This window comes from Polyergus mexicanus, unplaced genomic scaffold, assembly GCF_030449975.1.
Source record: "Polyergus mexicanus isolate NDT 795.1 unplaced genomic scaffold, iyPolMexi1.0 SCAF_16, whole genome shotgun sequence".
Taxonomy (NCBI): domain Eukaryota; kingdom Metazoa; phylum Arthropoda; class Insecta; order Hymenoptera; family Formicidae; genus Polyergus; species Polyergus mexicanus.
Genome location: NW_027223336.1, coordinates 1,422,451 through 1,438,677, shown reverse-complemented (window position 1 = coordinate 1,438,677; position 16,227 = coordinate 1,422,451). Strand labels below are relative to the sequence as shown.

At 39.2% G+C, this 16,227-nt stretch overlaps 2 long non-coding RNA genes across 3 annotated transcripts in view; one reads left to right on the top strand and one right to left on the bottom strand.

Annotated features, from left to right (window-relative positions):
- Positions 1 to 747: 747 nt before the first annotated feature.
- The window catches only part of LOC138940397 (uncharacterized), a 40,045-nt gene continuing 24,565 nt past the window's right edge, over positions 748 to 16,227 (top strand). The window contains exons 1-3 of one of the 2 annotated variants that reach the window (XR_011447993.1): positions 748 to 931; positions 1,939 to 2,214; positions 3,703 to 3,794. This is a non-coding gene — a long non-coding RNA (uncharacterized lncRNA). Of the gene's footprint in view, positions 932 to 1,938; positions 2,215 to 3,702; positions 3,943 to 16,227 lie in introns of those variants that run through there. The other variant, XR_011447992.1, reaches the window with a different exon arrangement.
- Positions 7,924 to 16,227, bottom strand: part of LOC138940398 (uncharacterized) — a 160,075-nt gene continuing 151,771 nt past the window's right edge. Inside the window, exon 3 of the long non-coding RNA XR_011447994.1 lies at positions 7,924 to 8,356. This is a non-coding gene — a long non-coding RNA (uncharacterized lncRNA). The remainder of the gene's footprint in view (positions 8,357 to 16,227) is intronic.

Here is a 16,227-nt window from a genome sequence, read left to right as displayed (position 1 = left end):
ACCAATCGTCGCTCGTTACGTTTCATTATTTCCGGAAAAGTGGTAATCTGATTGGCTATCACGTCGAGACACGCGTTATTCCCTAGTACTGCCGCGTAGTGTGTTAGACTTAGAACATATATAAATGGTAGGGGAATGCTTTTGTTTCCCGATAGAAAAACATGTCGGAAGGAAGTGAGAAAGAAAATCATAGTTGCCTCTCTCTTGTGAGTAACTGCTCAAAAGTGCGCATGCACGGCTTACCGATTTGGCCCAATGAAAAATAAGGTTACGTTAGTCACATGTGCGTGTACACAAAAGTATCTACAGCACGATGCTTGTACGTGTAGTTACTCGCAAGAGAGAGGCAACTACGATTTTCTTTCTCACTTCCTTCCGATACTTTTCAGCCTGCTATTCCCCTTCCATTTATATATGTCTAAGGCCGATATTACATTTGTCGTACGACAAACTTTTTAAGCATACTGATTGGCTGCAAAATAGAAACTTTCTCGAGTCTCTAGAAATTAGCTAATCAATGCGCTTAAAAAGTTTGTCGTACGACAAATGTAATATCGGTCTACAATAGGTGATTTAAACCCTAAGCCTTAAGAAATCGACTAATCACAGTCGAGTATTCTCTTCATACTTGATTATGATTGGTCAATTTCTTAAGGCTTAGGGTTTAAATCACCTATTGTGGATAGGCACTAAGGTGTTAGGTAGTATCCCTGTGTATTGGTAGTAGACGTAGTAAAAAAGAAGAGAGTAGGTGAACGAATTAATTAGTGAAACTAGGCGGTTAGAAAGGAACTATGATTTTCGAGAGCGAAATATGCAGCGAAGTAAATAATCGCAAGCCTGAAATAATATCTAGGTATATCGTTACGCTTATATGCATTTCTAACGCAGCAGAGAAAGATACACTTCATTAATATAAAATTGCAGTATTGTAAGTACAATCACGATTTTATACATTGGAAACTTTCCAGCAAGAAACACACACAAACGCAATATCATGTGAAAGATTACAGCTGTGAAATAGAAAAATTTTAGGATCTTCACAAATTCTGTATTTAATAGTCCAATTGCGTGACATTATTGTGTCTATCTGTGTTTTTCTTGTTGGAAACCTCTCCCATTATCACGTGAAAATAATAGAAACAATATTTCAGATTTTACAATTAAGAAAACAAACATGTATATATTTATTTTTTTTTTTTTTATGTACGCGTGTATATATATTTAAAATAATGGACTCTATATAATCTCTTGGATTATTTTAATAATCGTAATCATCATATCTATGAAACTTTCGTCGCATAATTTTGTAAAGAATAAAAATAATTTGTAAGTGACAAATGATTTTTTTTTATATTTCTGTCAATGCCATCTGATGGCATGTCTATTCGACAGCGTCGTCGATACCATGAAGAGTCGATACTTGCCATGAGATCAATCGTCGATAAATATAAAACTGCTCAGTTTTCGTATCACATGCGAGATGGCGCGTTAAATCCGCACAATAATCATTTTATTATTTCATGCGCGCATGCGTGCCGTTTATATTGTTCGCGCTAATTTAGTCTCGGAGTCAGAGTCATCGGATTCCATATTCTTTCAACGAAGGATCAAAGTTAGAATCGGGTAAAGAAAAGATTAACGCTATTAATATATTAAGAAAAGCAATTGAAAGATAGGCAGCCAAAATTTAAAAATCAAAGATTTAAGAATTCGATCTTGTATAAGTTTCTCTGTCACGGTTTCTTTCGAGTTATTCATTTCTCGCAGAGAGCACATGAATAAAGAATTGAGTTACTGTCAGGGATATATGTCCTATTTCGATATTGATAAAGATAGAAAAATGGCTGGTTTTATACTGAATTAATGTAATTTCATACACGAAATAAATTATTTACAGTCAGCGTAACGATAACTACACGTACGTTTATTTTACAGAATAATAAAATAGAAAGTACGACGCGCGCTCTGGCTTTCGATCTAACGAGCGTGAGGTTAACCTAGGGAGGAGGGATGTACGGAAATATCTATTGGTCTAGGACTCAAAGACCTTCGAGCGATGCACGGGGTCGTTTGATCTGGATGCGGGGCGTCGGGACGCAAGGTTACAGCGGTCGTCGGGTCAGCAACACCACGGCCGTCCCTCCCGCTTTTCCCTTTCCACCCTGACTGCCATCCCTCGTCCTCTCGCCGCCCTCGCCAAGCTCGATGTAGGTACGTCTGCCCTTCCTCCCTAACCCTCCTCCTCATCGAGAGAAAGAGCGAGAGAAAGAGAGAGAGAGAGAAAGACAGAGAAAGAGAGAACTATGCCGCCCTTCTCTATGCGTCTCTCTCGTTCGTTGTCCTTTATTTGTCCTCACTCACTAGTGCCAGGGCGTGCCATCTTCGCGAATCTACCGAGATTCTTAATAGTTATTGCGGCAAGGGATCATTCTTGTGTGTTTCATGTATAATACTTCTCCCCGTTGTATGAGAAGAAAAAAGATTTATAGGTGCTTATCATTAAGTATAATATATAAGTAATCGCATTTAGGGATAACGATAAATATATCCACTCTCTTTCTATAGATCTAGCTTTTATAATTTATCTCTCTCTGTCTTTTTAGACTTGTTCTTAATTCCCTTATCGACGCGAAATTATTTCCTCGAGAAAAAAAGTCAGTTAATGTATAATATATTAAAATATAGTAATTAGAAATAAGATATTTTTGTTGTATTTTTTGAATCGTGCATTTTTGCAAGTTAATTATAATTGATTTGAATTAGAATGCAAAAATCGCAACAAACGATTGCGAAAATGATTATATATTGATTGCGATAATTATAATATTAAACGATCGTTATTATCGACGCCATGATGAGACGCAGTAGTCACCCCTTCGATGTCGTCGCATCATTTTTTTATAACACCGCCCTTCCATCGTGATACTTTACCACCACTTGCACAGACCAATGCGGTAGTCGAATCGCTTGCAAACAGCCCGATGGAGGGGGTGTCTGGATCACCCCCTTTCACGTTAGTTTGTCTGTCTGGCTGGCTACTTTCCTGGGGTTCGCAACCCCTGCTTTGTCGAACGTTATACGAACCATGACACTGAAATGCACCGATTGTTTATGCGCGCGGGGTCTCGCTCATAATAACGAACTGCTTCGCGTATTCCCTGCCTCGTTAATTTAGTTTACCTCAATTTACAAACTAATTTAATTCCACGATGCTATTTTCTCGTTAAGAAAAAAATTTATTTCAGCTTTGCATGACAGGCGGTATCTATCCAGCGATTTTCAATGTTGATTATTCTTTTAATAAAGATTCTCATAATAAATATTATTTGCTTCGTTAACAATCATAAATCTCATTGAGAACGAAAGGGAAACACCCGATGCAAAACTGATCGCTTTCGTGCCAACGCGGACGATCACCTTGCGCTCTCTCTAATAACGTCTATTAATTTTAATTAATGGAGAAAGTGCAAAGAGTAATCCTAAGATGTCATGCTGTAACACATCACGATAGCATTATACTTTGATTGTTAATCTTATAATTATATGACATATATCTACGTACGTGTATTTAAAACACGCGAGCGTTTTAATCGCTCATAATTTATTGAGTCAGTGGGAAAATATTGTTCGTTTTTTATCAAATAAATAGTATAACAAAGATTTTTTTCTTCTAATTAGATTCATTTTTTTCTTTTACAGAATGTTTCTACGAATGTTTCATCTGACGGCTTCCGACGACAATCATCCGCAACTGTGTCTGCTGAGACATCAATATAGATCTACTCTAACGTGTGAGTCATTCTTATCATTTTATTATTCACAACTATATATATATATATATATACATACCAATTAAACAAAATTAAAGAAAAAGGCTCTCGATTATGACAAAATCAAAATATAAAACATTGCAAGCCAATACAATATTTATAATTTATATTAAACCAAATTAATTAAATAAAATTTAATTAAGTCAGATTAATTGAATACGAATCTTAAAATCGAAATAACTCCAATTCTGTTCAGATGAGATAATAAATAACTATACGTTAATATCAACGGGAAAAACAAAACAACAATAATATGAGATAATTTAATTTTAATGATTCGCAATTTAATCGCTTTCATAAAATATGAAAGAAAGTACGATTCCATATGAGGGGCAATACGCGAGTGTACAGTACGGGCTGAATTTTTTTTTTCACCAATGGATAAACGATATCGCGTTTATCGTGCTTGGGCGGTGCAACGGTTTATCAAGCAGACGGGGTTTTGCACCCTCGTTCCATCGACTATAGCATAGGGTTCTAGAAGCAGCTACAGCTACCCGGTAGAGGGAGAATCGTCTGCTGGAGGGGGTGTCTGGGTCAATCCCCTCCAGTCTGGGGGTTCGCAAACTCAAACGCATTTCCCGGGGTTCGCAAATCCGTGAGCGCGAGACGTTACGACTACAAGATCCATGACACATTTTCGATCGTTGGCGATGTTCCACGGAAAGTATGCTCGCTTACTGTGTTTGGTCAATCTAAAAAATATTTTTAAATGAGATCTTATCTCTTATCTATCTGTAATTCACGCATTTATTTAGCATGCACTCGATTTATTTAGCATCTATTTAGCATCGATAAAAAAAACACTCAATTAAAATACAATTACATTACAAAATATATAAAAGATACGTTTTCAATAGATTTAATTTACGCAAATTGAGAGAATGTTGAGGAATTATATGAGAAGGATAAGTAATAGAAAAATTCAGTAATAAAAAAAAGCGTATCCAAGGTCCCATTAATTAGATGCGTCGATACGTCAGCGTATTAACTGTAATCAATATTAACCGATGCAGCATATTTCAATGTCGGTCTTATCTCTTATGGGATTGGCCTTTTTCATTTGCTCTTTTTCATACTTATCGGTGGGCTTTTTTCTGGAAAGCGCGTAACGCGCTGCACGCGCCAAACACTCGCACCAGGACAAGTAGCAGTCAGCCACCTACGTACGCGCGTAATGCACGTGCTCGGAGGAGGAGGAGGTGGAGGAGGAGGAGGAGGAGGGCGCACACGTATCGCAAGTAATAAAACTCGACGAAAATGAGTCGACGAGCATAAAAGTGGCACAATTGGTTCAGTGGGGCGGTGCCCCTGCGGCCTTGGCTCGGGACAGTGAACCCCGTGGCCATGCGAAACGCGTGCAGCACGAGTGCTGCACACGGTGTTCCATGCACTCCCCCTCCGCCCCCGACGTCGCACCGCGTGCCCTCCTCCTCTTCCCTCCTGCTCCTCTTCCCGTGATGGACTTTTTCTCTTTCTTCGCCCCGCGCTGCGCCCGTTTTGCACATATGCAACGTCCACTCTCGGCCGTTTCACTCGCCGTAATGCTTTCAGGGCCGGGTAAATTGTTCGGCTAAACGTTGACCCTTAAATTTCTCATTCCTCCTAAATACAATATAATCATCTGACCAATTCTCTCTATGTACTCTTATCTATATATTAATAATTTTTATTATCAGTACCCCTTTGATAAGTAGTTTTTAAATAAATTCTGTATATATACGTATAGATGATGTATAGATGAAAGTTCGCTTTCTCTTATCAGTTAAGCAATTGTTATTATTTTTTATATATACAGAGCGGAAAGTTATTTTGGTAAATGAGCGCAAGCACTCTTAGAAATTTTTATATATTATAATATATATAATTTTATCCTGTCTCGTTATATGAAAAGACAAAAAATTATCTTGATGACTTTGAGCTAAAGGATATAGAGTAAAAAAATCGTTCGCAAAATCTATAAAGTGAAAAGAAAACTAATTCGGATAAACTGTTGGAAGTAAGAAACTGGTAGCAGATATATCTCGATGAGAGAAGCATTAGCCATCCCTGGAAGTTGGTAGGCACGTACGCACGACGCGCCTGCATGCGTGTACGCGCGCGCGCGTTGCCACGCTCTACAAAGCCGACGAGCGAGCTAGCGCGAGGAGAACGTTCACCCTGACTGGTGCATCGGCCCTTCGCAGCGTCTCTCAAACATAAGCAAAATCATGAACTGGCATCCGAGGTCTCTAGGTAAGGTCGCCGCAGTCACGAACTTTCGCCGTAACGTAACAATACCCGCCTACACAGTCCTGCCGCGATCATTAAGAAGCTCGTAGAAATGTCATCGATTACATAATTAATAAATATAATTAATAAAGTTGAAGTAATTGAATATTTATGAAATTGCGAATTCGACGAATGCACTCGCGTGGAATCGAAAATTTGAAAATTTATTACGGGATTCGAAATCCGGAAATTTAAGGAACGTCCAAGGATACTCGGTGCACGACGTAAGAAGAGGCAAATGGAAAATTTTCTCGCTGCATCCGACAAAGTTGCAGTTGCGGCAACTTGACACGCTGTTCTCTATCGAACGCATCCCTTTGCTTTCGGATCGGCGGATGCCGCTCGCGGTCCACGATCCTGCATTTCTTCCTCCGCCGTTTCTCTCTCGTCGCTGCTTCTTCTTCTCCTCCTCGACGGGCCTCCTCCGAGAGTCTTCCTCTCCGTCTCGCGTTCGCGCAGCTGTTCGCGCGAACGCGATATTGGGCATTGCACTCGACGGCGCTTCTCGATGCTGATCTCCTGGGTTGATGCACGCGGAATGCAACCGAAGGCAGCCGACGTGCACCGGGAACGACCGAAGTGGACTACCAGCATCGCGCTTGCAGCTGCAACGGTCATCTCGGGTTCGATGCACTCGCACGCCTAGCACTCTGTGTATGCACGATTCTGCACGAATGACTCAGCCGGCCCGGCGCACGAGGAGTACGACCTTGACCCGGCTGCACGTAGGTGCATCGCACCTTCGCGCCGATACCGAGAACAAAATACATATATCGTCGCGAATTCTAGGTGGAGGATTTCCTTTCGCTTCTGTATCATCGCGTCTACTTCCTTTTATCATCTCAAATATTCAGTCTGGTCTATTATTACTAATTATGTCGTAATATATAATTAGTTATCCAATTCATAAACTAGCGCTAGATACTTGTGCGAAATATCTCTGCTAATTGCCTACTAAAGGTTTATTTAATCTCTCTTGTGTAAATATAAGATATAATGTTTTATTCTCGCATTATCACGAAAGAAGCTAACGCGGCTCATGTGACCTTCGTAGGAGGTGAATGAGCGAAGAACAACGACATCTGCAGTAAACATTGCAAGAAAGTAGTACATCACGAAAAACATGAAGAGTCAACATGCGATATGCGAGAGATAAATATAAAATAGATTAACGTATCGCGAGTAATTTAGTTTCTGCCGACTTTCATGCGGGGAAGAAGAGTCCTGCGCATATGTCCTGCCGACGATGCGTATCCTTACGAAGGACTCGCGTTATCGCAGTTAATTTACGTTCGTGCATAGTTCAAAGTGTGTTGTCCCCAACACTCGGGTTCAACGACTGCCGGACGAGAGCGAGACAAAGACTGAAAGGCCCTACCTCCTCAGGGTATCTTTATAGAACAAAGTGTCATCGACACGCCGGGGTGTATCCATTGTAAAGGTCAATGCATCTATTGCGGATAACCTCATCGCGTTCGTCGATCACGGAATGTTTAATTCGTTTCACAGGCACGCAACACGTCCATGCGTGACGGTTGAGCTCGCTTCGATACGTACTGCACGATGACGTCTGTCGATTATTTATGATTTTATACGCACACGTATATATATATTTTTTACATTATTATTTATACACTTACATAGTTGAAATCTATTTGTTAAATTTCGCGGATTACATGACTCGTAGAGAAATACTAGCCCTTGTAAGTTTCAGATTTCACTGAATCAAATTTAGATTAGATCTCTACACGTATCAAGTCTCATAAATCTTCTGTACTTAGATAAGATATGATTCTTAACTCTTATCGTTCGTGAATTTATTTAAATGCATCTTTAGATCGTCGATGGATCTGATCCGTTTCCTGTACATATATGTAACCCATCGCGTCGATGTCGCGTCTCAGGAAAGGTTATCGGCATACGTCGTCAGCGCATCCTTTCCTTCAAATTTTTTTTTTTTTTTTTTTTCGAACGTTGTATTTATATATCAGTGAGGGGATTTATTTTGGTCCCATGGAAGTTGCAGCCACCACCCGATGGCGACGCGCTTTTAACCTTGAACTGATGAACGAAAGCAGCCGCGATTGGACCGCAATGTCTTGAGTTATTTCTGGAACGTCATCCTGGAGAATGATGCATCTTGCGTCGTTGATGTGTTTTCATCTAGCCATTCTATCTATTTTGTTTCCTTTCAACGAGCAGGATGTCTTTTAGTTTTTCGAATATGCAAAGCGTTTCATTGTGCTGATACACTGAAAATAATAATTAACTTTTATCAATATTTTTTCATATATATAATTTGACTTTTAAATTACTTGCTTTTTTAGTTAAACAATTGATTAATAAATTAACTCTAATATGTGTAAAACACATTATTTGTGACGAACTATAATAATATAATTCTATTGATTTACTTTGTGTTAAAATAATATTTCGTTATTGTTATTTCATTACAATTTAATGAAACAGTGTCTTTACTTTTGTTTCTGGTTAATACTTAAATATCACGAGAACAATGCGTATGACGTTCAGTTGTGCAATTACATAGAATGTTGTATGTCGAGGAATCGGTCGTCTTATCGTTGAAACATTTTTGTGGTCGGGCATTCTACTGTCCGAGTGCAATGTATCTACAGCAGAGACGCAAACAGCGAGAGATTCTTCCAAGGGTGTACGACCTGACTGGCTAGATACTGCGGTTTAACTTTACTGTCTTTGTTCCCGAGGGCGACACCCTTTGTGCGTAGTGCGTTAGCCTTCTTATTGTTCGTCGGTCTCCCTTTCTTCGCACTTAATCGATCTTCATAAGGACAAATGAATAGATGAAATCGATGAGCAATAAAATCTAAAAGAGTCAATGCGTTCAATATTTATAGAAATCTGAATTCGCAAAATTTAAAAATTCAATAAGTTTTATCTTTTCACAGAATTTGTAGGGTGCGAAAAGCATTTTTGAAAAAATTATTAATTTATTATCACTTATCTCGAACATAAAAAAATCTTCAGTTTGGAAAATATATGGAATTTAAGTTTAATTATAAAATTTCAACATTTAAGATATATGAAATAGGAAAGATTAACGAGAGAATAGAAAAAATTCATCAGGACGCGTTCATCGGAAGATTCAAAAATACAAGAATTAAAAGTTGGATTCTGCTATTCCGACATCATTTACCGTTGTCCTTTTCCTTTGCACGTTTTTAACAGTTATGGATTATACGGCGCCAATGCGGAAAAACATTCGTCGACAAGGTTTGTGGGAGCGGATTTCATTTTGGAACAAGGGCATTGGTGCCATCGCGGCTGCCGCAGCGTAGCGTCGCAGCATCCACTGCCGCAAGAAGAACCGTCGCGGTACGAGCGATTCTTGGCACGAGTACAAGAGAGTTGAATGCACCGTCTAATTTTACGTACATTCGCGCGCGACACAGTGTTTTCCTCTAGGTCTAGAGCAAATATCGCGTCATTGCGTTAGATGTTTTCGATAGAGCAAAATTAAAATCATTATCTTTCTCTCATCCAAATCATTAATTGTATACGAATTGCCTATCGATACAAATCGTTGATGTAAATGAAATTCGTGGCGAGAAAATAGGCAAAGACATTTGCTTTCGTAATACGTGCTTATCCGAACGTTAAAAATTAAAGAACCTTTGAGAATATGCGTGATAGGTGTGATCGAACGAAGCGCTTGCGCAATTGCAATGGCATGTCTATATCTTCGCATCTTTTGGCTGCAACTACACGACTCCCCATCGAAGATATAAAGGCGGGATTCGTCGTACGAAGATAAATGTGAAAGGGAGCTTTTTTCGAATATCATTGTCTTCATCGTGGTCCCGCGCGCATCGTTGCATTCTAGAGAGTAATTTCTATTTGATCCAGCTTCTCTCGATGTCGTCATATCTCCTCGTCTCTGTTTCTTTCGCGTAAAGAGAAATAGCGCTTAATTACCGCTTAATTATATTATAAAATAGCAGTTGCCGAGAATCAAAATTAAATCGATTTTATACGTAATCGTATATCTCAGAGATAAAAGAATAAAAAAGAATCTAATCAATATTTGTATCGTCGCATAATGAGCATTTCCTCTCTTCATTTGACTTTCAAACGTCTGCGACCGTTTGGAAGCGCCGACAAAAGATTCGACGATGCATCCGATATTGGTCGGTCGCGGTCTCGTCGCGTCGTCCTGTTCGTCGTACAACCGCGGCGACAGAGAGGCCGCGTCAGAGATGGAAGTCGCCTCCCCACGCGGCCGAGAGCCCTCGTCTGGCTTCTGGAAGGAGGTTGTAGGGTAGGGAAGGTAGGAGGTTGAGGTCGTCGGCGCTCGCGGGAACGAGGCATTGACCTCCAGTGAGTTAGGATGTCTGCTGGTATTGATTTGGCGGCGATGCAGCGCGGACTCGGGGGCGGCGAAACGGGAATACGGGAATACCGGGACGCCGCGCCGGGTAAAACGGACGGGAGGGAGGGTGTCGCCTCGGAGGGACGACATGTATGTAGCGGAAGGGGACCCGGGGATCTGGAGGCACAAGGGGTTGGCGTTGTCGGGGGATAGCAAGGCTCCCGGGACTGAGAGGGCTCGCGGAGAGGGGAGGGGGTAAAGAGAGAAGGAGGGTGCAACGTACTGGGGCAAACTTTCCTCTCGCTCTTCCGTAGCTGTAACTCCCTCGTTGCCCGACTAGCATGAGCAAAAAGAGACGCGAGCTCGCAGACAGGGCGGTTGCCAATCTGGAAGACCCATTAACCCTTTGAGCTGAGCTCCCTCTTGTTCGTCAACATTCTTTTTTAAAAAACCTTTAGATGCTTAAAAGTTTACGTATTGGAACAGAAATAAGATATGTATATGTATTATGGTGAAATTATCTCTCTGTCGCAACATTTTTCCGATGGTCTTAGACTTTCCATTTATAAGGTCATTCTGATGAAAAAAATAATATTGCAATAAGCAATGGACCTATTGCAGTTTATTATCGTCATATTTTTGTATTTATAATCGCCTTCATTGTTAGATAAATATATTTATTTGGTATTATTTTTTTTTAAATTTTAATCAATTTCAACTTATGATAAATAGCGTTAAATACATGATACACTGAATGTACTTGTTCCTTCGAAGTACACGATAGCGAACGTTAGTAGCCCTGGGGTGCGACGCGACGCTTGTTCGGTGTACACGACAGAGACGTAGCTTGCGAGGAAGTGGTGCAACGGGAGGGAATGTCGGTGGGGTGTTCGGACACCGAGGACGAAATTCTGCAGACAGAATGGCGCCACTGGGGCGAACTTTCGCTCTCTCGCACTGCAGTGCCACTATGCCATTGCCACGTCCTAGGATGCGTTAGCCCATTTTGCCTATCTAATATAATTAGAGATTGTTGATAAAAGAATATATCTTACAAAAATTTTGCGAAAATGTGTTTCATTCATTATTAGAAAATTTCGAGTTTTTTCATCGGTTAAAACAGTATATATATATAAAATGAAAAAATATAGCGTTACTTTTCTTATTTCTCTTTTAGTTAGTTTACATGTGAATAAATTGTTTATTAAATATTCAATAAATATTTGTTAACAAAAATTTATAAATTATTATATATATTATGTAAAAAAATACGAAATAAAGTCAGTATCAAAATTTGTGTGCAAATTGACAATTAAAAATCCTTGTGCGATTTGAAAATTTTTGATATTTTTTTGCGCGTAATTAAAAAATTATTATTTTTATATTGTTACGTTATTGCCATTTTGAAAGTATCGATAATATCCGCGCTTCATTTTTCTCGTATATGTCTAACGTTCAAAAGTTTTCATCAGGTAAATTCGCGGACCAGGTATCATTATTCCGACGATAACATGATGCGTGCAACATTCGTTTCGCGTGCACGCGATGTTCGGGGGCTTTGGCCAGCTGCTGGTGTACACAGTCACGAGGTCATTAAGCTTCAGGGGCATTGGCCAGCGGTAGCCATTTTCAAATGCATCCCCTTAACCGCACGAAAGTCCAATTTTCTCCTGCATAATTCCCGCGTGCGCGTATGCACGAAAGATTTTTTACCGCGGCGTGAAAAAAGTTTATTATTTATTCGAAAGAATTTATTTAAATTAGACCGCAATTTAATGACTTGTTACAATGTATTCTAGTGAAATCATGATTTTTTTTTTTTTTATTCACAGAGAGAGATTCTTTTTGTGCACGAACTGTCTAAAATTATTTTTATAATATAAAAAAACTGACTTATTTAGCGAAATTCTCGCTCGCTTTTATATGTAAAAATAATTTATTTTTAGAATAAATTTGTTTTTAGAATAAAGATATAAGAATTAAAATAAGAAACATTATACAACAATATATTGAAGAATTTTATAGAACTTGGCATGGATAATGATTAAAGGCTATATAATGTATTCTATCAAAGTCCGAAGACAATGTACCTCCCACGCAATGCTCATTTAATCCTATGCTTCTTCCTACCATAGTAACAAGATGCCGATTCACGGCCACGGTTTACTTCAGACAACGATCCGTCTAGACAGACACCCTCCACTCAGAAACCTACCATCTTTTCCCTTTAGCCTCGGGCTTCGTCTTCGTGGATGCATTTGCGTATGTATTATCGACCCTTCGCCAGCCATAACCCCCACTATTGTCACTATATGTTATTATTCGATTTCCGGAGAACCCCTAGCTAAGATAAAATCGAAAACGTACAAGCGTTTCTTGCTGTCGAATTTCTTGCTATCTGAGAAGCTCCAAAGTTCTAGCTCCAAGAGAAGCTCCAAAAAGTTATTTTATTACAGACAGAATTGTTTTTGATAGACTTTTTTCGTAACATAGAAACATCGTAACAATATAAAATGTAAATCATTCACATTGATAATAATTATATGATTATTATATTATCGATAATTATAAAATATACAGTTAATATTAAATTTCTTTATACTTATTTTTTACTTATATGTTTCAAAAAATAAATATAGTGAAATATTTTATTATATATCATTGAAAAATTTTCATTTATTTCGGCTAGCTCGTTGGAGAGATAAGAAGTTCTCTCTACAATAAATTATTCGGTTCTTTCTAAAAACGGCGTCTCATTTTCCCTTAGACGTCTTATTTCTCTTGTAATACTGGCGTCTCGCCCACATTTCTGCAATATAGAATGTCTAACGGAGCGAATTGGAAAGAAAACTTTTGCTCAATTATTTGCCACAAATTTATTTCTTCTATATATTATATGTGTTGTGAAAGTGCGAACAATGTATAATTTTAATGATGGTGAAAATTTCCGCTGAGCCGTCTAATTCCTCGGCTAGTGCGAAATCGAGCAGGGAGAAAAGAACAGAGACGTCGAGGGAAGCGAAGAGAAAGGGAGGAAGAGAATGTGGGGTCGAGTACTCGAGTGGTACTGTCCGTGCAAAAGCCTCAGCCACGTTTCCATGTGAGGGTGCAGACAGGAAGGGGTGAGCAACCCCTCGACGTCTGGCGCATAGGCGTAGTGCACCGCGTATACAATCGGATAGTGACCGGGTCAATGATACCCGACGAGAATAAACTTTTTTTACCACACCTGTCGATTCGCGCTAGAGACACAAGTGCAATTTCCTGCGGAAAAATTGTAATATTTACCTATGTGACGAAACGTTTTGATTTTTCAAAATTTAATACAAATACTTTGCATACTCGTAATAATCTTTTGCTAATAGTGCTAATAATATTGCTAAGAGTTTGAAGAAAATATTTTTATTATACAAGAATCTCGCAAGTGAAACAGATTAATTTTCTGTAAATTTCAGTCTTTCGAGCCCGATCTATTGAGCTAATTATCATTAAAAAGATAGAACTTTGTGTAATTAAATCTTCCTAAATGATGTATCATGAAAAAATTTTTTTTCTATTTTATTTAACGTTATTTGTAAAAATGTAAATATTAAATGTGACGCCTGATCAGCCTAATCATCCCTTGTACTTAGAGTACTAAGAAACTCTAAACTTGTCGAATAATCATTGAGATAATATTCGAGATTCTATCAAATTTTAAACATCCCTATATGCGGATTTTCTCGACCCTATTCTCAAGCGAAGTCGTTTACGTTCGTCCCGGAGGGCAGCTCTGGCAAAAGAGGGGATGATTCGCGTCTAGGTGAGGTCCGTTGCTGCGCGCGCATCCGCGATGCAGCGGAGGTCATCCACCTGAAAGGTCGGGGTCATACTCTTGGTCGTCATCGTTTATGAGAGGGAGGAAGGGGGCAAATCAGGGGAGGGGGAAGTTATATTCGCGCGGGGGTGGTCGTCGCGTGCGAGCCGCGATCCTGTGTATGTGTGGGGCCTGGTTATCGCCATAGCAACCCCCGCGTGCAGTCAAGGCTAGACCGTGAGCTCTTTCGGCGAGGGTGTGTAGCGCATTGTGCGCCATCGTCTCGCGGATTTGACGGAAGGGAAGCGGAGGCGACAATAGCGATTCGTAAAACGTCGGGGACCACCATCGACGAGATTTCCGCGGCAAGAATCCGGTTGTGTCATCATTGGAGCGTCGTGTTAAAAATCCGATTCATTCGCTTTCTGGCAAAATTTCAAAAGTCGCAGACTCCACAAAGCAGTCAATTAGATTTCGAGATCTATTTTTATGTTCAAAGAAATACATTCGTATCTCACTGTAATCGTAGATTGTAATTATATCGCGCTTCTCAGACAATTATATGCTACGATGCAAATAATTAGTCAAATGAATGCGATTTCGATTTCAAGCCATCAATTATCGTCCGGTCATTGCGCGATGAAGTCAACGATACGACGACTCGCGTGCATAATTTCTAGCGAATTAGTTACCACACTATCGACCACAGTATCTGAATAAAAACAGCTGAACCGGGGTTGACACGAGGGTTACGTCAGCTTTTTAGCACGAAGGATCAATTCGTTGTCGCGACGTTGCATTCGGTGTCGATCGACATGCAACCTGCATGCAGATATTCCCCGCGAAATAATGAGAAAGATGCAATCAGTCCAAAACAACAATACATTTTAATTTTTAAACCTCATTAAATTTATTTTTGTATAAATATAATAATTGTAATTATAATATTTATATATATATATATATAGCAAATCTTTTTCTTTAACAATATTATTACATTTTCATTTTCCTTAAATAATGTCGCGAAGATTTGGTTGCATTTTTAAATAATTTCGAAACTTCAGATTCTCGAACGTCTGCATTTCTGCTAGCAGATTATCATTTCTCAATTCCACCAACCCAGTTACTCGCTTCATCGTTGTTTTCGCAGCCTATCCCAGGCAATTCGTCGATAAGAAGTTCAATGTCAAAGCCGGAATGCGATATCATGGTATTATACGATAATCCGGAAAAGAAAATTTCTGTTTAGATTGCACAAGCGTTATTTTGTGGTAGGTCGGGATTTTACAGTCCCGTCTCTTCATTGTAAAACTTCAAACTAGGGATATACATTTGAAAACCAGCATCAACGACAATTATATATTCGGACAGTAATAAAGAATGTATTTTAATTTTAAATACAATATATCAATTTAGTTTTAAATACGTGTACATATCTCGATAAAATTGTTATAGAGTTAAGCGTATAATTTTTTATGTTAAATGATGTACAGATATAGAACATATCAAGCTACAGGTACGTACAGAAATTAATGGAACATCAGGCTATCTGATAGAGATAAATTTTTGCGAGTTATTCCTACAACTTCCTCGTAACGCATAATCCATCGCCACAATAAACTCGCGCGAACTTATCGGTTCGGCTAAAATTATGTAAAAAGATTCTTACTGTGTACCGTGAATATCTTTTAAATTTGAATTGTAGCAAATAAGCCCGCACTTGTGTCGTACTTGTCATCGGTCGCGAGATACCCGCTACTTAAAACAGACGAAGGCCATGAGGTTAAGAAAACAAAAACATTGATACGAAATGCATCCACGTCTGTAGATACGATATCAGTCGAACCGTCCTCTAACTGTCCGCGTGCTCGGTCTCAATGTTAACGCAAATTATCGCAGGTGATACGACACGGCTTACGCCGATATTTATACGGCACGGCGGTTTCGTAATCACGTCGCGCGATTATTTATTTTCCCCG